Source organism: Anabrus simplex, chromosome 7 (assembly GCF_040414725.1).
Source record: "Anabrus simplex isolate iqAnaSimp1 chromosome 7, ASM4041472v1, whole genome shotgun sequence".
Taxonomy (NCBI): Eukaryota; Metazoa; Arthropoda; class Insecta; order Orthoptera; family Tettigoniidae; genus Anabrus; species Anabrus simplex.
The window spans coordinates 286,125,153-286,138,827 of record NC_090271.1 but is presented as its reverse complement, the minus strand read 5'-3'; the positions used below and the strand labels follow the sequence as shown (position 1 = coordinate 286,138,827).

The window sequence follows — 13,675 nt, the reverse complement described above, 5'->3', positions numbered from 1 at the left end:
GAAGGGCAAAACATGTCTCAAATGGAATTAATAATAAATTCCTAATGTTTAAAAATTTATATGTATTGAATAGGTGACACATTAAACCCTTTTAGCATCCTACACTCAGTATCTTCAATTCGGACAACAATGATTTTATCACTTGGTATTGAAACAGGAACGCCCGTACTTCAATTGTTCGGAGAGCATGGATGACGTCAAGGCGTGTACGGCCCATGCTTAGAGAGTATGAGAGAAGAGTAGTGCAATACATTTGTGATTAATGGGGAACTTGCTGTCTATTCAAGAGATAAGCAAAGGAATTGTATCACCTTTTACAGATGTATTGTGAGATTACCCTTGAAGGTGTGGAGGACACGTTATTCTGCGGCGTCGGCGTCGTCCTTCGTCGCCATTGTCGGCGTCGTTCCCCGTCGTTGGTGTTGTCTCAGCACTGGACGTTGACGACGACTCGAACTTGAGGCAGATCGTGCAGCGTGAAACAGTTGTTAAGGAGCAGAGAAGTGAAGAACTCGTGCACAGAATGCCAAGGGGATCTGGTGCGACATTTTTCTACCTCACCGCGAATTAAGGCGAAGCACTTTTGAATAGTTTCCCCAGTAATAGTGTTGGACGCACTTTCGAAGATGCAATCGAAGTCACAGTAGACACTATCGTACTTGAAATAAACAATGAAAGTGATCTGGAACCTTCCGAGATGCAAAAACATTTTGCTCAATCTCAAAAAAATAAATTCCTTGGATACAGTCTTTGCACTGTATACATAAGTACAGCACGCACATTCTCGTTGAAATAAACTAGAGCTTCGACGAAAATATAAAGAAATAGTTTATGACGGTTCAAGTCCTGTTACGTCGTAATTTTTCAGAGACAAGGTCATCACTGAGGCGCAATTTTTTGACAGTTTGATGAGGGGATTTGACATAGTCTTCGAATGAAGTGAAGGTTGGCACAGTTTATGCTAGGAAATATTAACACTTTCCACGCGGAGCGATAGACACAGTCTTTGAGGGAGAAAAAAAGTAGGCACTGTTCTTTATAAAATAACAGTAACACTATTCGTAAAAGAACTGCTCAGTCGCTAGGACACAATTTTACGAGGTAGCTTAACACGGTAAAGGAAACAACTACAGCACAGTTTCAAACGTACAGTCTCTTTACATTCACAGTCCACAAACGAAATACAAATGCACAGCTCTACAGACTGATAGAAACGAAATTAAGCTTTCGTTCACGCGCAAAGTCCAAGTTCACGGAGAAGGCTTTCATCACTAACACTTTCGAACGCAAGTACCCATCCGGACAGAGTGACGAACCGTATAGCGATATGCTTGCTTGCATACACACACTGAGTGACACACGCACTCACTGCACACTGCACACTGCTTCCCTCAAGTTTGTTTCAAATGCTTTCATTCCCCACCCTGAAGGGGTGGGGCGGGCCATTCACTCAAGGCTAGCGACTGCCTTTTATTGCCGAAGTCGGAAGGCGTGGTTGCACATGTGGGCATCTAGAAAAATTTATATCTCGGCCATCCTTCCACCAATTTATGTGAAATTTCGGTTAGAAGCATTTATTGTTCAGACCTACAAGGTGACGTCCTCGAAATTATGATATTACATTCCATTCCTAATGAAATGTCATGGAACAGGAGAGAACTTTCGGTGTGACGTCACTTGGCCTTGGCTGGCACTCTGGAGCAGCGCGAGATTGCATTTGTCTCCCACAATACCTGCACGTTTGGCACTCGTTTTGAATGCATACAGCCGGGTGTTAGTGAGTTTCTCTCAAGAAATGTATGAACGTGAATGCTCGTAGAGCATTCCCATTTCATCTCCCCCCTGCTCAGGAAAAAAAGAAAATTGCTGGACGATTTTCTTTTTGCTCATCTCCTAATAAAGTATTTCTTGAGGTTGGCCAAGTTGAAAATTCCCTCAACGTCGCTATCTGTCCTTCCTACTTCGTAGGCACCATTATCTAGTGCGGTAAGTATCCTGAAGGGTCCTATGAATAAGGGACAGAATTTGGCATAAATTCCCTGGTCAGGGCGCGAGACTGCAGGCTTGCGTATTAATACCAGGTCACCCACTTGTAAGGGTTGTCGAAACTTGTTATGTCGTAACTACCTTTCCCGGATTTGAGCAGCATGCCGTAATTGCCGAAGTGCCTTGGTAACGCGAGCTTCTTGGCTCACCACTGCATCAGGTGGATCAGGCAAAGTTCGATCCCAAGGTCTGTCAGGAGTGAGGCCTTTGTGTACCCTCAAAGGGATGTCCTGAATAGACTCATGCATGGTGGTACTGACGATCCTTTGCATAACGGGGAGAACCTCAACCCACTTCCAATGCTGCTGACCACAATACAATCTACAGAATCTCGCAATTTCTCGCATAACGCGTTCGGCTGGGTTAGCTTCCGGGTGTCGGATGGAGTTCATGATATGCTTTATCTCAAGCTCTTCCAGTGCAACTTGGAATTCCATGGAGGTAAACTGACTTCCATGGTCTGTTAAGAGAAATTCCGGCTTGCCCATCTCGGGAATGATGTTTCAACGAATCCTGCGGAGAATGTTCCCGGCGTTTGCCTTCTGAATTGGAAGTAACATAGTGTACTTAGAAAATACATCTATGGTGACAACAATGTATCTGTTGGCACGTAACGCCTTGGGCAAAGGTCCATATAGGTCCATTGCAAAGATCTGGCCAGGTTTTTCAGGGATTGAAGGTCGTGGATATTCCCTGAGGAGCCTGTTATTGGGCTTAATCTTTTGACAAATATCACAAGTCCTGATGGTATTCAAATCAAAATCTCTTTATTTGCAAATGAGGTGTCTACCTCGGTGGCAAATGGTACACTAAAATACATTATTGTCAAACACTAAATTTTAAGTTAACAAGACACGAAGAAAATTTTCCTAGAATACAATATTATACAATTTACGCTAATAATTTTTTCTATTAAACACACACATCATCCTTAATAAATTTATATTGTTTACAAAATTCTACTTATAATATCTTACAAACATAGTCAACTCATATACAGTATGTGAAATTACTTCTAATAATAATAATATACAACTGGTATAAGATTAAAATTAACACTGAATTTATGTACATATTTATATTTTACCCATTTAGGAACCTAAGTAGCATAACGACCTGCTGCGTCTTAACCAGAGCCCCTTTTGCCACCACTTTTCAGAGTTCCAGAAGGGCCTTCACAGCTACTGTAGCGGTCCCAGGGCCCTCGAAGTCCCCACTGTACTTCACCCCTACAGGCAGTCCCCTACTTGGACTGTCCAAACTCCATAGACCAGGGGATGGAATTAATTTAATCACACACATTTTTTATTTACAATATCCTGCACTGGTTGAATGCCCTCTAACATTTCATTTATTTTCTCTGTTGTTGTTTATTCTCTTCTTGAATATCTGTACAGATTTTGGAAAAGGATCAAACACTACCCCTGGTAAACTGTTCCACTCCTTCACGCACTTCCCAATGAATGAAAATTAACCCCAATTGCTTCTGCTAAAATTCCTTCTAATTTTGTACTAGTACTTATACTAGGGACGTCACGGCGCAAGTATTCCCACGTAAACCTTTCTCCAATCAGGTTTAGGACCTTGTCCGTACTGGCATGGCCAGAAACGGAATGGCAATGCCATATAATGGCAGTCCTTATTCGGGGGGGGGGGGGCATAAATACGATCTGTGGTTCTAGCGTGATCAACGTACTTGTGAAGTAGACCATCGTGGTAGCAAAAGTTTTGAGCTATCCTAGAAATACGAGGATGCTCATCGTCATCTTGAGGGATAGATCCATTAAAAAAGCGAATCAGCTCATGGCTCAGAGGATCTCTTCCTTGAGCTTGCGCTAGGTACTTTGGTCGTCGCAAGAACTCTCCATCTTCATCATTCATGACTTCAATCGCATGGATCGAAACCTCATCTGTCGGATTCCGACTCAGTGCGTCGGCGAAGATATTTTTCCTTCCGGGCCTGTGAACGACAGTGATGTCAAATTGCTGTATAAACAGCGCCCATCGGGTTATCCGTTCGCTTGTAATGTCCGATTTGAGAATAAATGTCAGTGCTTGATGGTCTGTGTAAATTATCACCGGATATCCAAAGATTATGTTCTTCCAGTAAAGGAGAAAATGCACTACGGCAAGGGCTTCTAATTCTGTTATCGTATAAGCCTTTTCATGGGGTCTTAACTTGCGGCTCATGAATGGGAGAAAGATGCGAATTTCAGGTTCCTTTGGATCAATTTGGAAAAGAGCAGGACCTATCCCTACGTGGCTGGCGTCACATTCAATATAAAAAGGTAGCTCATAGTTAGGTAGACCAATTGAACACTGTCCTTCAACATTTGTTTTGTTGCCACAAATGCTTTGTCGCAAACATCAGACCATTTCCACCTGTTGTTCTTCTTCAACAACTGCTGCAGGGGTGCCACTGTTTCCGTAAAATTAGGGCAATGCTGCGCGAAAAACTGGCAGAGGCCTAGGAATTGCCTGATGTGCTTCATTCTGGTGGGTTTGGGAAATTCTAGAATACATTGAATCTTAGCCGGACTGGGCTTGATCCCATTCCCTCCAATAAGATGGCCTAAAAACAAAACTTCAGTTTTGAAAAACTGGCTTTTCTTGGCGTTAATTTTAAAGTTCTTGGTCTGTAATTCCTCCAATACCTTATGAACATCCTGCACATGTTGTTCCAGGGACTCAGACGCGACGATAATATCGCCCACATAAATGGTGGTGATTGCCTTTACTTCGTCGGAAAGTTGTTCTTCTAAGGCCCTAATGAGAACTGCACCAGAGTTCTTAATGCCAAAAGAGAGTCTATTAAAGGCATAAGTAACATTATCAAAGATGAATCCGGTAAATTTCCGACTATCTTCGTCCAATAAAATGTGAAAATATGAATAAGCCATGTCCATAGCAGAAAATACCTTCATATTATGAAATCTCCTAATTACATCCCGGCGTAGAGGAGGGTGGTCATATTCTAGCACAAGGCTATCGTTCAAAGCCCTCGCATCGAGGCATATGCGCAGATTACCATTTGGTTTTCTCACTATTGCTAGAGGATTAATGTAAGGTGCGACATATTTCGATATGATCCCATCATTCTCCATCTGTTTAATGATGACCCGAGCTTCTTCCAAGTACTTCATGGGTATCGGATAAGGCCGTTTCTTATAAGGTGAAGTGTCAGCAACATCTAAGTGGTGCTTAAAACCCTTGATAACTCCAGGTTTATCAGAAAATACATCTGGAAACTTCTTGAAAAGCTCTTGGATCGCCTCTGCTACTTTAATGTCATTATCATCATAATCTGGGCTTTCAGCTACACTGGCATAAATCGTGAAGTTGTAGTGGTCCTCGTTAAACTCATCATCGATGATGGACGCCATCTGGTCCTCTACGGGTCCCACTTCCTCGGGTCTCCCCTCTTCGTGGACGCTTTCTTCGACAGGCGGAGCCTCGCTCATCTTGCCTTCTACTATATCCATCGGGGTCTCCAATTCCGGATGCTTCACTTCATTACATGCAACCAACTGTAGCTGTACAGATTCGACGTGAAAAACTGTAATCATATTAGCAGGATAATCAATGATTCCCCCATGTTGAATGAGAAAGTCCGATTCAAGGATTAAATCAAATTTCATTTGAGTCAAAATAAAAAATAGATGTTGGAACTTAACACCACCAATTTCTATCTCAAGAAACGCCTGGAATTTGCATTTAATAGCCTTGTCAGGAACTATGCCTTTAACCTTAACTTGAGCAACAGGCAGGATGGAAATGTAGATCGTCTCTTGCGCCACATCTATTAATTTCTGCGAAATTAGCGAGGCTTGTGATCCTGAGTCTACTAAAGAGTTGACAATCACATTGCCTAACTTAATAATAATAATAATAATAATAATAATAATAATAATAATAATAATAATAATAATAATAATAATTGGTAAGCCGCGCTGTACCCGAGGCTGTCGTGCTGTTGAATCCTCATATAGTAAATCTGCATCCTCTAAATACCAATGGTTGATGAGTGTGCTACATATTACTTCTCCTCCCTCCGGGTTTTCAGGCAATCTCTCTATTGCTTCGTCAAAGTTTTTTTGGTACCCGTAGGTTCGGGATCCATTTTCGTTCTCTCATTTCTTCTCTGCACCTCTGCCTGGTATTCCAAAGAAGCTGCTCCAGGTAAGCCTTCTTCCCTGTTCTTGTTCCTTACATATTCCCTAGTCTCTCTCCAACGTTTCTCTAATTCTTCCCGCTGGGAGTTCCTATTGTCATTGGGTTGGTTAGCTGCCTGCCTCCATGAAGGTCCAGGTTGAAACGTAGCCCTCCCTCCGTAGGGACGATTTCTATGTCTTCTGTACCGAAACGGAGTATCTTGACGAGTTTCTCTTTCTTCTCGCGGTTCTGGATTTATTTGAATCGGAGTCTTTACTTCCGCAGAGTTAGCCGTAGTTTCTTTGGTTCTACCTGCTTTTGTTACGTTCTGAGTGTGCGCAGTATCGAGTCTCCTCAGGACGTCATCGAGCTGCTCTAAGTCCTGGACGTTTGCTGCTACCAATATTTCTTGAACATTTGGAGGAAATTGCAGTGTTATGACCTGAATAAGTTCTTGCTCCGGCAAAGGAGGGTCGAAAAACTGCTTCTTTCTAAGCTGAGATATGAGATAATCTGAGTATCGTGAGGAATTAACGGAAGTGTTATACTTTCTGGAGTATAATTGGAGTTTTATCAGGTGCTGGGCCTTAGCACTCCAAAACCGTCTAAGTAAGGCTTCCTTAAACTCTTCGTAAGTGCTGATACTGAATTTGAAAGCAGTGAACCACATTAACGTCCTGCCTTCTAACAATCGAGATGCTATACGTAATCGCAGGTCTGTCTTAATGTGATTTTCTTGAAAATACTCTTCGAGGTTAAGGAGAAACTCCTTAGCAGTATACTCCTCCTTCCCCGAAAATTTGGCTGCCTTTTCCTCAGATTTTTTAAAAACTGTGGAAACATTCATGGATTCTCCACTAGTGTTGTGAAGGCTAGATGATGAAACATCCTGTTCAATTTGGGATACTTTGCTGTTGAGAGCTTCCATACCTCCTTGGAGTTAGAATTTTAGGGATTTAATTTTCCCCTGTACGGAATTCTCAATTTCCTTGACCTCCCTCTCTAAATCGGTCTTAACCCCTGCTACATCGCGACAGATACGAGTAATCTGCGTGTGAGTACCGTACTATCTAATTGGGTCTTGACGTTTATTGGCCTCCTCTTGCTGACTTTTCAGAAGAGTGATTTCGTTTCCCAACTTCATGAAATTATTTTTAACAGATTCATGAAGTTTGTCTTGAATAGAAACTATTTTGGTTTGCGCAAGTGATAATTGAGCATGGGACTCTTGAAATTCTTCCTTTAGGCTTTCTACTTCTTTAAGGACTTCCTGAGAAGAAGACGGGAAAGCAGTTTTTAAGTCCTCCGCTACTTGTGATTTAATGTCTTGCTTAATGGTTTCTAAGTCACGTGTTAATTTTTCATTTATTTCCGTAAACTTAGCATCCATTTTCTTGTTAGATTCTTTAAATCGTTTCTCAATTTCGGCACCTGCACTATTGAAACTACATTCCAAATTATTATTAACTTCTGCAAATTTTTGATCAACCGATTCTGTTAATTTTACAATGTTGGCATTATTAGCCTCCCTAAGCTGAGTGATATTGCGATTAGTTACTTCATCAGCCTCCCTAAGCTGACCTATACTAGTATTAGTGGCCTCCATACGGCTTTCTAGGTTAACTAAAGCAGCATTAGACTCTTTAATTTGTGATCCTAAAGTAGCATTGGATTCAGCAATCCTACGCCCGAGATTAGCGTTACTTTCCGTAATCCTGTCATTTAGACTGATTCTTAAAGCCTCAACAGCAGCTAGTATATTCTCCATATTAATATCGTTATATTCACTAAATGCAGAAAATACAATCATTCAATTCATATGTAAGATCACCATTATTGTCCAATGGTAAAGTTCAATAGTTCACCAACACAAATATCAAACACTTATATGAGACTGTGCATAAAATTAAATATTGTGCCTGAAATGTTTAAATAGTAAGAGAAGGAAAACAAATAATCACTTGTGCCATAAAATTAGTCAGAGTTCTGAGCGATAAGTTCAAGATTTTACCAAAGTAATTGAATTAAACTTCGTAAAATTTAAAGCATTCACTGAACTGAAATTAAAGTTTGAACTATTCACTTCTATTTGAACTTGAAAGTTAAGATATCACTGATTTCATCAAAGTTAATTTTTATCACTTTGTACTCTCTTTAATCTGGCCCCATCGTCACGGGTGCCATTTTACTATTCACTACCTTCTCTCTGAAACAGGAACGCCCGTACTTCAATTGTTCGGAGAGCATGGATGACGTCAAGGCGTGTACGGCCCATGCTTTAGAGAGTATGAGAGAAGAGTAGTGCAATACATTTATGATTAATGGGGAGTTTGCTGTCTATTCAAGAGATAAGCAAAGGAATTATATCACCTTTTACAGATGTATTGTGAGATTACCCTTGAAGGTGCGGAGGACACGTTATTCTGCGGCGTCGGCGTCGTTCCCCGTCGTTGGTGTTGTCTCAGCACTGGACGTTGACGACGACTCGAACTTGAGGCAGATCGTGCAGCGTGAAACAGTTGTTAAGGAGCGGAGAAGTGAAGAACTCGCGCACAGAATGCCAAGGGGATCTAGTGCGACATTTTTCTACCGCACCGCGAATTAAGGCGAAGCACTTTTGAATAGTTTCCCCAGTAATAGTGTTGGACGCACTTTCGAAGATGAAATCGAAGTCACAGTAGACACTATCGTACTTGAAATAAACAATGAAAGCGATCTGGAACCTTCCGAAATGCAAAAACATTTCGCTCAATCTCAAAAAAATAAATTCCTTGGATACAGTCTTTGCACTGTATACATAAGTACAGCACGCACATTCTCGTTGAAATAAACTAGAGCTTCGACGAAAATATAAAGAAATAGTTTATGACGGTCCAAGTCCTGTTACGTCGTAATTTTTCAGAGACAAGGTCATCACTGAGGCGCAATTTTTTGACAGTTTCATAAGGGGATTTGACATAGTCTTCGAATGAAGTGAAGGATGGCACAGTTTATGCTAGGAAATATTAACACTTTTCACGCGGAGCGATAGACACAGTCTCTGAGGGAGAAAAAAAGTAGGCACTGTTCTTTATAAAATAACAGTAACACTATTCGTAAAAGAACTGCTCAGTCGCTAGGACACAATTTTACGAGGTAGCTTAACACGGTAGAGGAAACAACTACAGCACATTTTCAAACGTACAGCCTCTTTAAATTCACAGTCCACAAACGAAATACAAATGCACAGCTCTACAGACTGATAGGAACGAAATTAAGCTTTCGTTCACGCGCAAAGTCCAAGTTCACGGAGAAGGCTTTCAACACTAACACTTTCGAACGCAAGTACCCATCCGGACAGAGTGACGAACCGTATAGCGATGTGCTTGCTTGCATACACACACTGAGTGACACACGCACTCATCGCATACTGCACACTGCTTCACTCAAGGCTAGCGACTGCCTTTTATTGCCGAAGTCGGAAGGCGTGGTTGCACATGTGGGCATCTAGAAAAAAATATATCTCGGGCATCCTTCCGCCAATTTACGTGAAATTTCGATTAGAAGCATTTATTGTTCAGGCCTACAAGGTGACGTCCTCGAAATTATGATATTACATTCCGTTCCTAATGAAATGTCATGGAACAGGAGAGAACTTTCGGTGTGACGTCACTTGGCCTTGGCTGGCACTCTGGAGCAGCGCGAGCTTGCATGATGTCTCCCACGATACCTGCGCGTTCGGCGCTCGTTTTGAATGCATACAGCCGGGTGTTAGTGAGTTCCTCTCAAGAAATGTATGAACGTGAATGCTCGCAGGGCATTCCCGTTTCAGTATGGACATATGCGATAGAAATCTTCCATGCTGCCGTTTTGCGTGTAATCATAATCAATTGGATCGCCAACCTTCGGAGGGAGACGGTGTCATAAGAAGAAGAATGATGAAACTGTGATAGGACTATTTCTTGATCTATCAAAGGCATTTGTTACTGTTGATCATGAAATATTGTTGCACAAATTATATCAGACTGGGGTTAGAGGAATTGTAAACGGCTGGTTTAGATCATACCCGGATAAACAATCCCAGTTTGTTGAAATTACACATTGTAACAGTAAAGGGCATAATGAGACATATCACTCTCAGGTAAAAAAACATAGACTTAGGTACTCCACAGGGTAGTATTTTGGGGCCTATTCTTTTCTTGATCTATGTGAATGATCTTCCTCGAAATCAAGTAGAAACTGCAGTTCTATAACGATGATACAAACGTAATTGTTAATAATCCTGACCTTATGTCTATAGGAATTGCAGCAAATGAAGTCCTGTCTAATTTAGAATCATGGTTCACGAAAATCAAATTAACATTGAACCTAAAAAAGACCCAATACATGGAATTCAAGACAAAACTGAAAAAAAAAAACAACAAAAAACTACACACACCTTATTTTAAATGCAAATGCAATTGAAAATACGTTGATCACAACATTTTTAGGTATCCATATAGATGAAAAATTAAGATGGGATTGTCATATTAAAAAAATAGGGAAGTCTGAGTTCCGTTTGTTTTGACTTAAGGATTTTGTCTAATAGTTGTAGAGAAGAATATGTTAGAATAGCATATTTTGGATATTTCCATTCAGTCATCTCTTATGCTATTGGTCTCTGGGGCTGTTACAAATCAAATCTTGTTGTTATTTTTTGAATACAGAAATATACAGAAGTATATCGAAACATAACAGGTTAGATCATTGCTGACCATTATTAAAGAGACTAAGGATACTCCCATACAGAGCATATAGATCATGCAATGCATTCTACATGTGAAAAAATGAAAATTGATCACTTCAGAAATAATTTTGACAATCACATTACCAGTCGCGAACAAAAAATATTTTTATCGAGCACAAGAGTAAAATAACAAGCTTCCGAATAAGATTAAAGATATTAGTCCAGTCAGGTCATTAACCTAAGCTTTAAAAAGATCTCCTGCTGAGTAGTTGCTTCTATAGTGCAAAAGAATACATGAGGAAGTGCTGGTAATGATGCTAGTACTTACTAACTTGTAAACATTCTTAATACAGTATCTAATATAAAAATATGTTGATGTCACATTGATTGTGTACGTAGTGATGGGCAGTCTGAGACGAGGTCTCGAGACTAGCGCAGGCACTATTTCTCGCGAGAAATTTCGAGAGATCTCGAGAGCGTTGTCCCCGCATTGTGCGGCGAGCAGCGTGTCGTAGGCCTACAGGTAGTCGGAGCTGAATGTTGTTTGTGCCGAGTATGCGAATAGCCAACCACGGGCTTTCTCAATTTCGTAAATACGTGTCAACAAGCGACTAGGGGTTCATTTCTACCGAGGTCTATTTTGATGCAGTATTCTGGCATTGTATGCACTGGTAGGTACACGAATGAGTGGTTTAAGTACAGAACCTGACGGCTACTGTAGGTAGGCCTACATGTACCTGGATACTAGAGGCGTGCATTATTCGAACTCGAGACGAGGCCAGATGCGCTTTGCTGCATATGAATCATCATTACGCATGAGTGTAATGTGTAATCTAAAATGCTTCAGTTTGCTTCATTTCTTTCGACGGGTAGTTGTACATGGTTATCAGACCCCGCATTCAATAACATATGACCACTGCTTGAGTTTACCGATATTTTGGTGACGATGGAAATAATTCATTACAATGTTATAGAGTGAAAATGAAAACCTACAACCTGTTTTCCAGTCTTTGACCGGGTCAGGGATGGAATGAATGAAACGTATATAGGCTGTTATTACAATGGGGTCGCCACTCCCAAGGTGATTTATTAATGAGTGATAAATGCTATGAAATGATAATGGAGAGTGTTGCTGGAATGAAAAATGACAGGGAAAACCGGAGTACCCGGAGAAAAACCTGTCCCGCCTCCGCTTTGTCCAGCACAAATCTGACATAGAGTCACCGGGATTTGAACCACGCTATCCAGCGGTGAGAGGCCGACGCGCTGCCGTCTGAGCCACGGAGGCTCTAATGTTATAGAGTATTCGCGTCATAATTAGGTAGTTCGATATATGACGGTGCAATGTGAAATTGTGTCGAGTTGTACGCGACAACTTGAAGACGATGTCCGAAACGCAACATAAGTCGTGGATGTCGGTTATTTTGAAGAGATGTCACATAGCACAGCCCACTATGTTGCTTATTCAAAAGAAGTAAAATACATCGGCAGAAATACTTTTGGGATGATCCGGCACTTACAAACGCATAATATCAATGATGAGGAATCGTCACAGAACACCTCCGGCCCGGCTACAAGAAGGTTTACATTCTAATAACAGTTAACAAATTATACGGGTTATTCAGCTAAAAAGTCCACCTGACATAACTCGTGAACAGTTTAAGGTACTGGCATTCTGTATTCACTTTCGTTAATGGTATTAAGGAGCTCATAGTTCAACATGCAGTGCTTTCCTAGGCCTTTTGACAAAAATTTATCGTCGCGCACTGCTGATGATTACTATCAAGCTTACACTCGTAGTTACTCGGACGTCGCACAGCTCGCAGCACACGAGAATTCGTCTCGAGAGCGTTGTCCTTCACCCCTGCTGAAATAATTGGAGCAAAGTCGGGCATTTTAGATTACACGTTTCACTCATGTGTAATGGGGGGTGCATATGTAGGCAAAGCTCATCTTTCCCTGTCTCAGGTTCGAATAATGCACGCCTCTAGTATTCAAGTAGGTGAACATCCTGCATACAGTTATTCACAAATTATGCAGGGTTATTCAGCTAAGATGTCCACTCCAAATAAGTCGTGAACAGTTTAAGATACTGACATTCTGTTTTTACTTTCGTTAATGGTGTTAATTATTGTGCATATATTACGTATTATTAGTAGGCCTACAGGTGGACCTCGTTATACGCGATAGTTACGTTCCGCGGAATTGCCGTGCATACCAAATTCGAGTCATTTTATATGTAATATATAGAGTTAGGTTTCCGTTTAGTCACATATTAAGTTTAAAATAGCAGAGATTCTTAGTATTTTTACAAAAAACAACCATTATCATGTTTCTGAAACGCATTTTAATGCATACTTTATACACTTAAAAATTTAACACTGAAACACACAATAATATAACTAAAATCTGCATACAAGCTCTTGGCTTTCGCTTGAATAGGACCTCCAGACATAGGCATGTGGTGTTGGTTGTGATGCTCAATCCAATCCATTCTTTCCATCGCTTCTGAGCGAGATTTGGTCACTCTAGTCACACGTAAGTTAGCAAAAGACTGAGCAGCTTTTCAAATTGAATCCACATTGTAATGAATAGTTCTCACACTGGAGTCACTAAGTCCCAAAGCACGCTGAATGTCAACAATATGCTCACCTTTCTGATAGCAATCAAAAACTTCTTTGTTTCTAACTAATACGACTTTGGTACATGCTTCTTTCCTTCGACAGGCACACATTATTTCCTTTTACCCGGCATTTTAAATACAAAATCTGT

At 40.9% G+C, this 13,675-nt stretch overlaps 1 protein-coding gene across 1 annotated transcript in view; it reads right to left on the bottom strand.

The window, feature by feature from the left end:
• LOC136877564 (ADP-ribosylation factor-like protein 3) overlaps positions 1 to 13,675 on the bottom strand; it is an 89,575-nt gene that overhangs the window by 9,864 nt on the left and 66,036 nt on the right. The gene's annotated exons all lie outside the window — the stretch shown is intronic.